This window comes from Pleurodeles waltl, chromosome 3_1 (genome assembly GCF_031143425.1).
Source record: "Pleurodeles waltl isolate 20211129_DDA chromosome 3_1, aPleWal1.hap1.20221129, whole genome shotgun sequence".
In the NCBI taxonomy this organism is placed as follows: domain Eukaryota; kingdom Metazoa; phylum Chordata; class Amphibia; order Caudata; family Salamandridae; genus Pleurodeles; species Pleurodeles waltl.
In genome coordinates, this window is record NC_090440.1 from 1,335,509,955 (window position 1) to 1,335,523,368 (window position 13,414).

At 43.6% G+C, this 13,414-nt stretch overlaps 1 protein-coding gene across 1 annotated transcript in view; it reads right to left on the reverse strand.

Moving 5' to 3' along the window:
* The window catches only part of BACE1 (beta-secretase 1), a 164,468-nt gene that overhangs the window by 42,487 nt on the left and 108,567 nt on the right, over window positions 1–13,414 (reverse strand). The gene's annotated exons all lie outside the window — the stretch shown is intronic.

A 13,414-nucleotide genomic window follows, 5' to 3' on the forward strand; every position in this document is an offset into this window, starting at 1 on the left:
GCAGAAGCTGGAAGGAGCTATGGAAACAATGTTCCAAAAAGAGTCTTCTTCGTGAATGCAGATTGTCGGTGCAGTTGCGGTTCCAGTGCCTAGAAGTCAAAGTAAGATTGCAGAGGAGTCCTGCTGGAAAGTTGCAAACCAAATCTGAGGAACCACCCAAGAAAGAGACCCTAAATAGCTCTGAAAGGGGGATTGGTCAACTAGCCAGTAGACCACCTATCAGGAGGGGGCTCGGACCTCACCTACCTGGCTTGGCCACACAGATGCTCCCAGAGGTCCCTGCCCACCTTGGATTCAAGATGGCAGAACCTAGGGGCCCTCTGGAGGAGCTCTGGACACAACCCCTGGAGTGGTGATGGACAGGGGAGTGGTCACTCCCCTTTCCATTGTCCAGTTGCGCACCAAAGCAGGGACTAGAGGTCCCTGAACCAGTGTAGACTGGTTTATGCATATAGGGCACCAAATGTGCCCTTCAAAGCATACCAGTGGCTTGGGAAGGCTACCCCTCCCAAGCCATGTAACACCAATTTCCAAAGGGAGAGGGTATTACCCCCCTCTCCCAAAGGAAATCCTTTGTTCTGCCTTCCTGGGCTTGAGCTGTTCAAGCAGCAGGAGGACAGAAACCTGTCTGAGGGGTGGCAGCAGCTTGGGCTGCCTGGAAAACCCTGGACGACTGGTAGGAGAAACTTTGGGGGTCCCCTCAGGAGTCCACAGAGTGCATGGAATTATACTTCCAATACTGGCAACAGTATTGGGGTATGATTCCGACATGTTTGATACCAAACATGCCTAGTTTCAGAGTTACCATTGTGTAGGTGGAAATAGGTAGTGACCTATGTCTAATACACGCATAAAATGGCGCCCCCATTCTCACGAAGTCCATGAAAATGGCAATGGAGTTTGTGGGGGTACCTCTGCTAATGCAGGAGTGCCCTCGCACACAGGTACTTGCACCCTGCCCTCTAAGCTAGGAGGGCCTGCCATAGGGGTGACTTATGGTGACCTGGTGCAGTGATCCATGGTGAAAAGGGGAGCATGCACCCTTTCACGCAGGCTGCAATGGCAGGCCTGCAGAACACTGTGGATGGGCTCCCCATGGGTGGAACCATATTTGCTGCAACCCATGGGAATCCTCTGGTACCCCAATACCCTGAGTACCATATACTAGGGACTTACATGGGGGCACCAATATGCCAAATGCGGGGTGACAATGGTAATAGTTACCAAGTTATAAGGGAGACAGCATAATCACTGGGGTCCTGGTTAGCAGGATCCCAGTGAACACAGTCAAACACACTGACAACAGGCAGAAAATGGGGGTAACCATGCCAAGAAAGAGTACTTTCCTACATTCGCTCCCTCCTCGACCACAGCCAAACAGCAGCCCTCATCCTACAATATCTTTCAGCCGCCTTCGATACAGTGTCCCACTGCACTCAATGCCCAGACTCCACAATGCAGGCTTAAGCTGCAAGGCCCTTCGATGTATTCACTCATTCCTGACAGGCAGAACACAGAAAGTCAGGCTCCAGCCACACCTGTCATAACCTACAGATATCAGCTATGGAGTACCCCAAGAATCCTCATTGAGCCCCACACTGGTCAACAACTACATGACCCCGCTCGCCTCTATCGTCAGAAGCTACGGTATATGAACATAGTCTCCTACCCTGGTGACACCCAGCTGATCATTACTCTAACCGAGAACCCCTCAACAGTCAAGAAGAATTTTAGAGACGGGATGGAAGCAGTCGCCACACGAATAAAGGAGAGTTTCCTTAAGATGAACTCTGACAAGACTAAGATCCTCATTCTGGGACCTTCCTTCTCAGCCTGGGACGACTCCTGGTAGCCCTCAAAACGGAACCTCCAACAAGAAACAGAGCAAGCTGCAAAAAATTCAGAATGCCGCCGCCAGACTCGTCCTGAACATCCCTCGCTGAGAACACATCACAGAACACCTGAATACTTCCACTGACTCGCCATCAAGAAGAGGATCAACTTCAAACTCCTTATACACGCCTACAGAGCCCTCCACATTGGACCCAGCTACCTCAACCACCACATCACCTGGTACTCCCCTTCCACACCTCTCAGCTAATCCCAGCAGTCGCTTGCCAACGTACCCTGTATTAACAAGTCCTCAACTGGAGGAAGATCTTTCAGCTACCTAACAGCAAAGGGTTGGAACACATTACCTCTTTACCTCAGACAGTCGCCATTGCTACCTCAATTCAGAAAGGACCTCAAGACCTGGATCTTCGACTGAACCCTGAGGACATACCCCTCAGTGTCTTGAGACCCTAAAGGTGAGTAGAATGCTCTAAAAATATTTGATTGATTGAATGAATGCTTCTGCCAGTCTGCCATGAGCTTTAGGGACCACTCCCTCAAAGCCTTTGGGTCTTTGGGTGCATTGAGTGGCAATCTGAGTTTGATTTTACGACATGGTCACTCTTCAGACATGACAGGCAAACAAGGGGCAGGTCTGCCAGCGACATCGGCCAACGACAGACTCCACTGGGCTTGAATCTGGTCTTCCTATATGACATGATCTATAAACCATGAGGAAATCCTCAAAAATTCATGACACAATGTCGAAAACGGCAGTAAAAAAATAAATGGTGGTAGCCCTTCTCTGGATCAGCACTGGCTGGTCCAGAAAGAAATAAACTGATGTCAGCACGCCTTGGGTGATACCTATCTAGGTACTGCGATGTCACTTCCCGTGAGGACAATGTCAATGATACATGTGGAGACGATCGATGCCACCTGATGGCACTCAGGGGTGCTGCTCATGAAAATCTTCTGGATCCAGTCTGATTCCTAGGAAATTCAAAGGTAAGGAATCTGCAGCTAGAAGCTTCAATCAGAAAGGACTTTAAAACTGCAGTGTAACTAGGGGCTTTGGCATTAAAAATGTTATTGATACAAGTGTGGTTAGCTTTACAGCAAGGGCAGTAGATTATGTGAGTAACGGCCATCAATAACCATTACAAATTCAACAGAACAAGATACTTGAAACCATTTGCATGCAAAAACAGACTACAAAAAGCATAGGCTCAAAAATATTTGCTGTACATAAATATCTCACAATACAAATTTTGGATACGCACATGACCCCTATACAAAAGGTTCTTCCTAAATGTAAGGACAAGATTTACAACATGTAAGTACCCCAAACTTACAATAACTGACTGAGGTTAGGATTTTATAACAGGTCGAATATTGTGGAATGCTTTCTTCCAACTATGTATGGCTTTGCCAGCCCACTGTGATGTGAGATGAGATGCTACTTGTGTTTACTCAGTGCTTTGGAATAGATAGATAGATAGATGAACAGGCACCAGCTCATTGAGTGTATGTGTTTCGTAGGTATGCCTACACATAACTCGTCATATAAAACTGTGCTTGCACAAGGAGCCTTGTGGAATGATGCCCTAGATTTACCAGCCCAAAAGGCAACGTGAGTCCTGTGCAACATGTTGTGTCACAATATAGCCTCACATTTACCTAATATGATCAGAGCTCATAAGCTGGGTTGGTTTTTCCTCTTCCTAAACACCCACTTTCTTTGTTTGTCACACAAAGGAAAATCTGCCTCGGGCAGACACAACCTCTTCCCTCTTTGCTTTGTGTATCTTTCTCTATTGGATGGTCTACGTTGGACTTGGGACAAGCTGCTGGGAGAGGCATCATTCAGGTGCACTCAAGCAATGCTCTCTTTGACAAATGTGTGGCTACAAAGGGATTCACCCCTGTCCCAGACTAGAGGCCACTAACCCATTGTTATAAGGTTCTCAAATGATCATTGCAACTCAGGTAGAACTTGAGTGTGTTAATTGTTTCAACCCCTAAAATAGTTAGATGATATTCTGTGAAGACATAGATAGGGATCCATAGCCCTGATGAATGCCCCAGACCAATACAGGCTCCGAGGGCTGGCAGAAACAAGTTGGCTGTTTTAATGACGAGATGAGCCATTTCACTCATGCTTACTGTCTACTTTTGTTTTTACCATACCAGTGGACACTACTATTAAAGGTAAAATTACCAGTAGTCCGCTAGGTATTTTAAGAGACCTTGATACCAGCATTATCTAGAAAACTTTATCTAAAAACTCCCTCTGGTAGGCCTGAACCAAGAGGTTGAGTCCGCCCTGGTAGCATTGTCCTACCGGGGTGGAGTGGTGGTCTATGATGAAGCATGACACTATTAAGTGGTGAAACCACCTCTTCTGAAAAGGAGGAATTCCTGATATTCTTATCAATTTAATATTGCATGTGGAACTAGGAATAGTGTTTGGGTCAAGTCTCAAGTGAGTGTACCCGCAACAACTAACCTGTTTCCCCCGCCACATTTTTTATGTGTATTATTTCTAGCTATCAGTGACAGATATACGGAGAAAGTGAGATTTAAAAGTTCAAAATACGTTACTAGTGACATGTTACAATGCAGGATGACCTGAAACACAAAGTATTGTAGAGTTACACACAGAAGCTGAAAAACTTAGTTTTACAATAACAATTTCTGAGATTCTACGGTAGACTTGAACCTCCTTTCTATGCCCATGGTTTATGTAAAGTTCTGCAGCTGCAACTACATTGTGAGAATGATGCACTGCTGGCAGTTCTGCCAGTCTGCATTCAAGTTTGGACTAGATCTCGATGAAATTCAAATTTTAACAGTTTGCAAAGTTTAGAAAAACAAATTTTGCAAAGGTTGGGAAGTTTTGTAAACTTTGCAAATACTCCTGCAACACAATTGCTAGATACATTTATTTTACTTCGGACTATAAAAAACATTTTACAAAAAAATTCTACGACTAAAAGTGGATTTTTACTGAGAGCTTGTTTAACAATAAAATTATTTTTTGAAAGTGGGAGTGGATTCTGGCTGAGACTATAACTCATAAAAACAAATTTCTGAAAGAAACCTCCATGAGTAGAAGTGGGTTGTGCTGTGTGTTTTACCTTGTCGAACTACTTTTGCTCTGTTTTGTTGCTTTTAAACTTTATAAACTTTGTGAAGTTTTAAATAAAGCTCCACCAAGTTTCCAAAGGAAGGAGTTTACAACTTCGCACACCTCTATTTAAACATGTTCCAAAGTGTTTGTGCTCTTCATGGTGTTGTTTTGGTGCTTGTGAACGAAATACTTTTTTCAGGTGGCTGCTGTGGTGGATCTGTGTTTTTTTTTAACTCAATTGGATATATTGTTTTACTAGCATTTTTAAAACTGGAACACAAATAAAAAATTGAGGTAACACAGCCCCTCACAAGGACTTCTGACAATTACCCTCCTCCCAATACCCCTAACACTGCGTGCTGGATTGCCATTTTAGTTGTAGACTCAAAGATTCTCAGACAGGATGAGACTACTTTGTAAATCATGATCACTAACTCCCTTTAATTTGGAGAATATGGTGTGTTTTGAGTTACTTTCAGTGATTTCACACCTCTGCCTACCAGTGCCACGGACAAACTGCCTGGGGCCCTCCGAGTATAACCCAAAACCAAAAGGCGTCAAAGCCCTTAAAAATGGAGGAAAAAAAGTCCCTGTCCATTCAGACATGAATCTGTCTGCACTGATTCTACCAACATTATTTACTGCATAACTGTTGGTAAAACCAGAAGTCAAACACCTACTTAAAGTTGTATGCTGTGTCACTGCCTGTGTTCCGCGCCATCTGGTGCAAACGTCCATGGTGGACTCCAAGTCAGCTATTAATATATGGTGTGTGACCAATCAAGCATTTCGTGTAAACTCAGAGTGTATAAATCTTTCTCTAATTGTTAGTGTGCCTGAGTTGTGCACCTTTTTCTAATAAGAGGATGCTTTTGCTTAAACCATGAAGTAAAATTGTCTATGAAAAGAAAATGTATAGTACTTTCCTCTCACATATTTAAAAATAAGATTGTCTACTGATACCCTTCATATATACTATATGGAAAATGTCACTTACCCAGTGTACATCTGTTCATGGCATTAGTCGCTGCAGATTCACATGCTGTGCACATCCCGCCATCTGGTGTTGGGCTCGGAGTGTTACAAGTTGTTTTTCTTCGAAGAAGTCTTTTCGAGTCACGAGACCGAGGGACTCCTCCCATTTAGACTCCATTGCGCATGGGCGTCGACTCCATCTTAGATTGTTTTCCCCGCAGAGGGTGAGGTAGGAGTTGTGTATGCTAGTAATAGTGCCCATGCAATGGAGTGAATGCGTATGTACATAATAAAGTTTTAAGTAATATATTTACAAATGTACAAATGTTTAAGATCTACTTCTAAACGGCTACAGGCTCCCGGGGAGGCGGGTGGGCGCATGTGAATCTGCAGCGACTAATGCCATGAACAGATGTACACTGGGTAAGTGACATTTTCCGTTCGATGGCATGTGTAGCTGCAGATACACATGCTGTGCATAGACTAGTAAACAGTTATCTCCCCAAAAGCGGTGGTTCAGCCTGTAGGAGTTGAAGTAGTTTGAAATAATGTTCTTAGTACAGCTTGACCTACTGTTGCTTGTTGTGCAGTTAGCACATCTACACAGTAGTGCTTGGTAAATGTATGAGGCGTAGACCATGTTGCTGCCTTACATATTTCGTTCATTGGAATATTTCCTAGAAAGGCCATGGTAGCACCTTTCTTTCTGGTTGAGTGTGCCTTTGGTGTAATAGGCAGTTCTCTTTTAGCTTTAAGATAGCAGGTTTGAATGCACTTAACTATCCATCTAGCAATGCCTTGTTTTGAAATTGGATTTCCTGTATGAGGTTTCTGAAAGGCGATAAATAGTTGTTTTGTCTTTTGAATTAGTTTTGTTCTGTCAATGTAGTACATTAGTGCTCTTTTGATGTCTAATGTATGTAGTGCTCTTTCAGCTACAGAATCTGTCTGTGGGAAGAACACTGGTAATTCTACCGTTTGATTTAAGTGGAACGGTGAGATTACTTTTGGTATAAATTTAGGATTGGTCCGTAGAACAACTTTATTTTTGTGTATTTGAATAAATGGTTCTTGAATGGTAAATGCTTGAATTTCGCTCACTCTTCTTAGAGATGTGATGGCAATTAAAAATGCAACTTTCCACGTTAAGTATTGCATTTCACAAGAGTGCATGGGCTTAAAAGGTGGACCCATGAGTCGTGTTAGGACAATGTTGAGGTTCCATGAAGGAACTGGTGGTGTTCTTGGTGGTATAATTCTCTTTAGGCCTTCCATAAACGCTTTTATGACTGGTGTCCTAAACAATGAAATTGAGTGCGTAATTTGTAGGTAAGCTGAAATTGCCGTAAGATGTATTTTAATGGAAGAGAAAGCTAGGTTAGATTTTTGCAAATGTAGTAAGTATCCTACTATCTCTTTTGCAGATGCGTGTAAAGGTTGAATTTGATTATTATGGCAGTAATAAACAAATCTTTTCCACTTATTTGCATTGCAGTGTCTAGTGGTAGGTTTTCTAGCTTGTTTTATGACCTCCATACATTCCTGTGTGAGGTCTAAGTGCCCGAATTCTAGGATTTCAGGAGCCAAATTGCTAGATTCAACGATGCTGGATTTGGATGTCTGATCTGTTTTTTGTGTTGTGTTAACAGATCTGGCCTGTTTGGCAGTTTGACATGAGGTACTACTGAAAGGTCTAGTAGTGTTGTGTACCAAGGTTGCCTTGCCCATGTTGGTGCTATTAGTATGAGTTTGAGTTTGTTTTGACTCAACTTGTTTACTAGATATGGAAGAAGTGGGAGAGGGGGAAAAGCGTACGCAAATATCCCTGACCAGTTCATCCATAGTGCTTTGCCCTGAGATTGATGTTGTGGGTACCTGGATGCAAAGTTTTGGCATTTTGAGTTTTCTTTTGTTGCAAATAGATCTATTTGTGGCGTTCCCCACATTCTGAAGTAAGTGTTAAGTATTTGGGGGTGAATTTCCCATTCGTGGATCTGTTGGTGATCCCGAGAGAGATTGTCTGCTAACTGATTCTGAATCCCTGGAATAAATTGTGCTATTAGGCGAATGTGGTTGTGAATCGCCCAATGCCATATTTTTTGTGTTAGGAGACACAACTTTGTCGAGTGTGTTCCTCCCTGTTTGTTTAGGTAATACATTGTTGTCATGTTGTCTGTTTTGACAAGAGTGTATTTGTGGGTTATTATGGGTTGAAATGCTTTCAGCGCTAGAAACACAGCTAACAGTTCTAAGTGGTTTATACGAAACTGTCTTTGCTGAATGTTCCATTGTCCTTGGATGCTGTGCTGATTGAGGTGTGCTCCCCACCCTGTCATGGATGCATCTGTTGTTATTACGTATTGTGGCACTGGGTCCTGAAAAGGCCGCCCTTGGTTTAAATTTATACTGTTCCACCATTGAAGCGAGATGTATGTTTGGCGGTCTATTAACACCAGATCTAGAAGTTGACCCTGTGCCTGAGACCACTGTGATGCTAGGCACTGTTGTAAGGGCCGCATGTGCAACCTTGCGTTTGGGACAATGGCTATGCATGAGGACATCATGCCTAGGAGTTTCATTACTAATTTGACCTGTATCTTTTGGTTTGGATACATGGCTTGTATTACATTGTGGAATGTTTGGACTCTTTGTGGACTTGGAGTGGCAATTCCTTTTACTGTGTTGATTGTTGCTCCTAGGTATTGCTGTGTTTGACACAGCAGAAGGTGTGACTTTGAGTAATTGATTGAGAAACCTAGTTTGTGTAGGGTTTCTATGACATAATTTGTGTGTTGTGAACACTGTATTTGCGTGTTGATTTTGATTAACCAATCGTCTAGGTACGGGAACACATGTATTTGCTGCCTTCTGATATGTGCAGCTACTACTGCTAGACATTTTGTAAAAACTCTTGGCGCAGTCGTTATTCCGAATGGCAACACTTTGAATTGGTAATGTATCTCTTGGAATACAAACCTTAGATACTTTCTGTGTGAAGGATGTATTGGTATATGGAAATATGCATCCTTTAGATCCAGTGTTGTCATGAAGTCTTGTTGTTTGAGCAGTGGGATTACTTCTTGTAATGTAACCATGTGAAAGTGGTCTGATTTGATGTATGTATTTAATATTCTGAGATCTAGTATAGGTCTTAGAGTTTTGTCCTTTTTGGGTATCAGAAAGTACATTGAGTAAACTCCTGTATTTAGTTCTTGTTTTGGTACTAATTCTATTTCTTCTTTTTGGAGCAATGTTTGAACTTCTAATCCTAGAAGATTTATATGTTATTTTGACATACTGTGTGTTTTCGGTGGGACTGTTGGAGGGCATTCGCGAAATTCTATGCAATAACCATGCTGGATAATTGCTAGTACCCAAGTATCTGTTGTTATCTCCTCCCAATGTTTGTAAAATTGGCTTAGTCTTCCCCCCACAGGTGTTATGTGATGGGGATGTGTGACTTGTAAGTCCCTGCTTATTTTGAGGACTTTTGGGGCTTTGGAATTTTCCTCTATTTTTTGGGAATTGTCCCCCTCTATATTGCCCCCGAAAACTTCCACGCTGATATTGGCTTTGGTAAGTGGGCCTTGTTTGAGATGTTGTGGTTTCTGTAGGTTGTCCTCGAAACCCTCCCCTAAAAGGTGTTTTGCGAAATGTGCCTCTGCTCTGAGGGGAGTAGAGTGCGCCCATGGCTTTTGCTGTATTAGTGTATTTCTTGAGTTTATCAATAGCAGTGTCGAATTCCGGCCCAAACAACTGCTGTTCATTAAATGGCATATTTAGCACGGCTTGTTGAATTTCCGGCTTGAAACCTGACGTGCGCAGCCATGCGTGCCTTCTTATTGTTACAGCAGTATTTACTGTCCTTGCAGCCGTATCTGCTGCATCCATTGAAGACTGTATCTGATTATTAGAGATACTTTGTCCTTTTTCCACCACTTGTTGTGCTCTTTTTTGGAACTCCTTGGGTAGGTGTTCTATCAAATGTTGCATCTCATCCCAGTGAGCTCTATCATATCTTGCCAAAAGTGCTTGTGAATTGGCAATGCGCCATTGGTTTGCTGCTTGTGCTGCAACCCTTTTGCCCGCAGCATCAAATTTGCGACTCTCTTTGTCTGGAGGTGGTGCGTCCCCTGAGGTATGAGAGTTTGCTCTCTTACGAGCTGCCCCGACAACTACTGAGTCCGGTGTTAACTGGGTTGTAACATAAACAGGATCTGTTGGCGGTGGCTTGTACTTTTTCTCCACCCTTGGAGTTATGGCTCGGCCTTTAACAGGATCCTGAAAGATTTGTTTTGAATGTTTTAGCATTCCTGGGAGCATAGGTAGTCTTTGGTATTGGCTATGAGTGGAGTATAGCGTGTTAAACAAAAAGTCATCCTCAATTGGTTCGGAATGCAAGGTGACGTTATGGAAAGCAGCTGCCCTTGCGATCACCTGTGTGTAAGATGTACTGTCCTCAGGAGGGGACGGCCTGGCAGGGTACGAGTCTGGGCTGTTGTCCGATACTGGAGCATCGTAAAGGTCCCATGCATCGGGATCATCTTGACTCATGGCAGTATGAGTCGGGGAGTGCATCAGTGGTGGAGTTGCTACTGGTGATGTGTGCACTGATGGTGGTGGAGACGGTGGTGGAGTTGTTTTCTTTGCCACCTTTGCCTGTGGCTCCTTGTCCTTTTTTTGAAAGGCAAGTTTTCTTTTTATTTTAATTGGGGGAAGAGTGGTTATCTTCCCTGTGTCTTGATGAATGTGGAGCCTTCTTTGAGTATAGTCTGGCTCTACAGCTTGAAGTTCCTCTCCAAATCTATGTTTTTGCATTTGGGAGGACAATCCTTGTTCCTCTGTATAGGAACCTGTTTTCGGCTCCGAGGCTGGATGTTTCGGAACCGAAATTTTTTCGGATGTCTTTTTAGGCTCCGAAGAAACCTTTGTAATTTTCGGCGTGGAGGTTTCTCAGTGCCGAATTTGTTCGGTGCCGCTGTCACGGTGCCGAAATTTCTTTGAGCCGATGTCTTGGGTCCGAGATTGCTGTGTGGCGGTATCTCGACCGGAGTCGGATGACTTCGACACCAGCGTGCCCTTTTTCGGTGCCTTGGCTCGGTCACCTATTTTTTGGGTTAAGCCATGGCCTGTTGGCGGTGGCGTCCACTGGGCTTTTGTTGACTTCTCGTGAGTCTTATGTTTCGACGTCTTACTCACGGTTTTCGGCATTTCTTCGGCTTCGAGCTCTTCCGAGTCCGACTCGTGGATAGAGAAAGCTTCCTCTTCCTCTTCGAAAACCTCTTGTCCTGTCGGCGTCGACGCCATTTGCAGTCTTCTGGCTCTTCGGTCTCTTAACGTCTTTCTGGACCGAAACGCTCGACAGGCCTCACAAGTATCTTCCTTGTGCTCTGGGGACAAGCACAAGTTACAGACCAGATGCTAATCCGTATACGGATACTTGTTATGGCATTTTGGACAGAAGCGGAATCGGGTCCGTTCCATCAGCCTTGAAGTCGCACGTGGCCGGGCCGACCAGGCCCCGACGGGGGATCGAAAAAACCCCGAAGGGCCACCGGAGCTCTTCAAAATTCAGTGTCAATCTGTTGTAGCTAACCCGATACCGAACGCAAACAATACCGACGTTTTTTCCGAGATTCTAACTAACTTTCCGACCCGAAACATGGAGCGAAAAGGAACACGTCCGAACCCGATGGCGGACAAAAAACAATCTAAGATGGAGTCGACGCCCATGCGCAATGGAGTCGAAATGGGAGGAGTCCCTCGGTCTCGTGACTCGAAAAGACTTCTTCGAAGAAAAACAACTTGTAACACTCCGAGCCCAACACCAGATGGCGGGATGTGCACAGCATGTGTATCTGCAGCTACACATGCCATCGAACATATACACACACACACACACACACACACACACACACACACACACACACACACACACACACACACACACACACACACACACACACACACACACACACACCTATCTAGTCGTCCTTTCTGGTATTGGACACTCATAAGGATTCTGGTCGCTGCCTACAGGTATCCCTGGTTATGTGGTGTCTGTAAGAGAATGTACATAGGAATTGTAAAGTAATGTTTCTGTTTCATCCGGTTGACAGATGTTAAAGCCAGTGCTTTTGAAAATTAGGTGCATAATCTGCAACTTATCTGGAAGAAAATGCTGATGTTATCCACACTAAAATGAGGGTGTCTGCGTTGGACTTACGCAACAGACTCTCACCTCACTAAGAACTTCCTGCACCATCTTCTGCAAGCTATTCATTCACTAGCTGTAAGTAGAGAGAGAGTCCTCTTTTGTTAAGGAGAAGACTGCAGGAAAATATCTGGACTCTCACATACACAGACCTACATCAAGAGGCAAAGTATGACATACAGTACATCTCTTAATATTCTGTAGATTGTTAACTAGTTCTGAATGGATCTTTCGTCGTTATTGTGGCTAATCCATTTATTACCACTCACTGGCTGTTATGCTGAAGTATGACTACTTATGACGGTGAATGGGCGTTGTCACAAGCTTCTCTGGTGGGGAAATAGAGATGTCTTTCATTACATATTTGTGCACAGTATGAGGCTTAATTTGAAATTTTACGGTGTTTCATTGTCATGTGTCAAGAGGCTCTGTCAGGAAATAGGGATTTTTTTTGCCTACCTAATTTAGTACCTCCAGGGGTCTGCTTTTGCATTATAGTGAGGCTGACCAATGGGCACCCCCCCAGAAATGTTATTTGTGTAATTACGTATAAATATTAAATGCCTGCCTGCTTTGCGTTGATGGCTTATCCGCCAACGTGATGCACTTCAGTCTAAATAGGTGCCCTTTGTTATTTTTTGGTGTGCAAAAAACATTCCTCTAACTTGAGGCTGGAATCTTGCCTGTCAAGCCCCTCCTCTAAAATGTCCTGATGTGCACTGCACAATAATCTTTCCTCTTATACTGAGTAGAGGGGTACGAAGTGAGAGAAGATGGAATGGTCTGATGTCATTTTTACTTACAACAGTGCAGCAGGTACCATTGGCAAAATCTGTGAAAAGCAATGTAGTCGAAACTGGTAGGTGCCTTCACTATCGGTTTGCAACAACTTTGATGCCTTTTGGGGTTGGGAGGACTTTATTGGGAAGATATAGCAAAATCCTCTTGCTTTCCGACATAACCCATCAAAACAGCGTTTCTCTGACCATCACTATCATATACACCCAAAGAGTACTCTAATCCTGGCATGAGATCATTTTGAACCTTTTCTGCAAAAAATAAGTTATGGCCCTGGTACTATCTATTAGAATATGCTGGGTATGGGATCAAGTTAAATGAAGCATCTTTGAAAACTAAGAAGTAAGTTTAAAATGGGTCCTAAGATGCACTGAATGATGTGAATTTTCTTTCGAGAATGGTTCCTTAATAAATGACACTCGTGTGAAGAGCCATGTAACTGCTTCTCACCAGCACAGCTG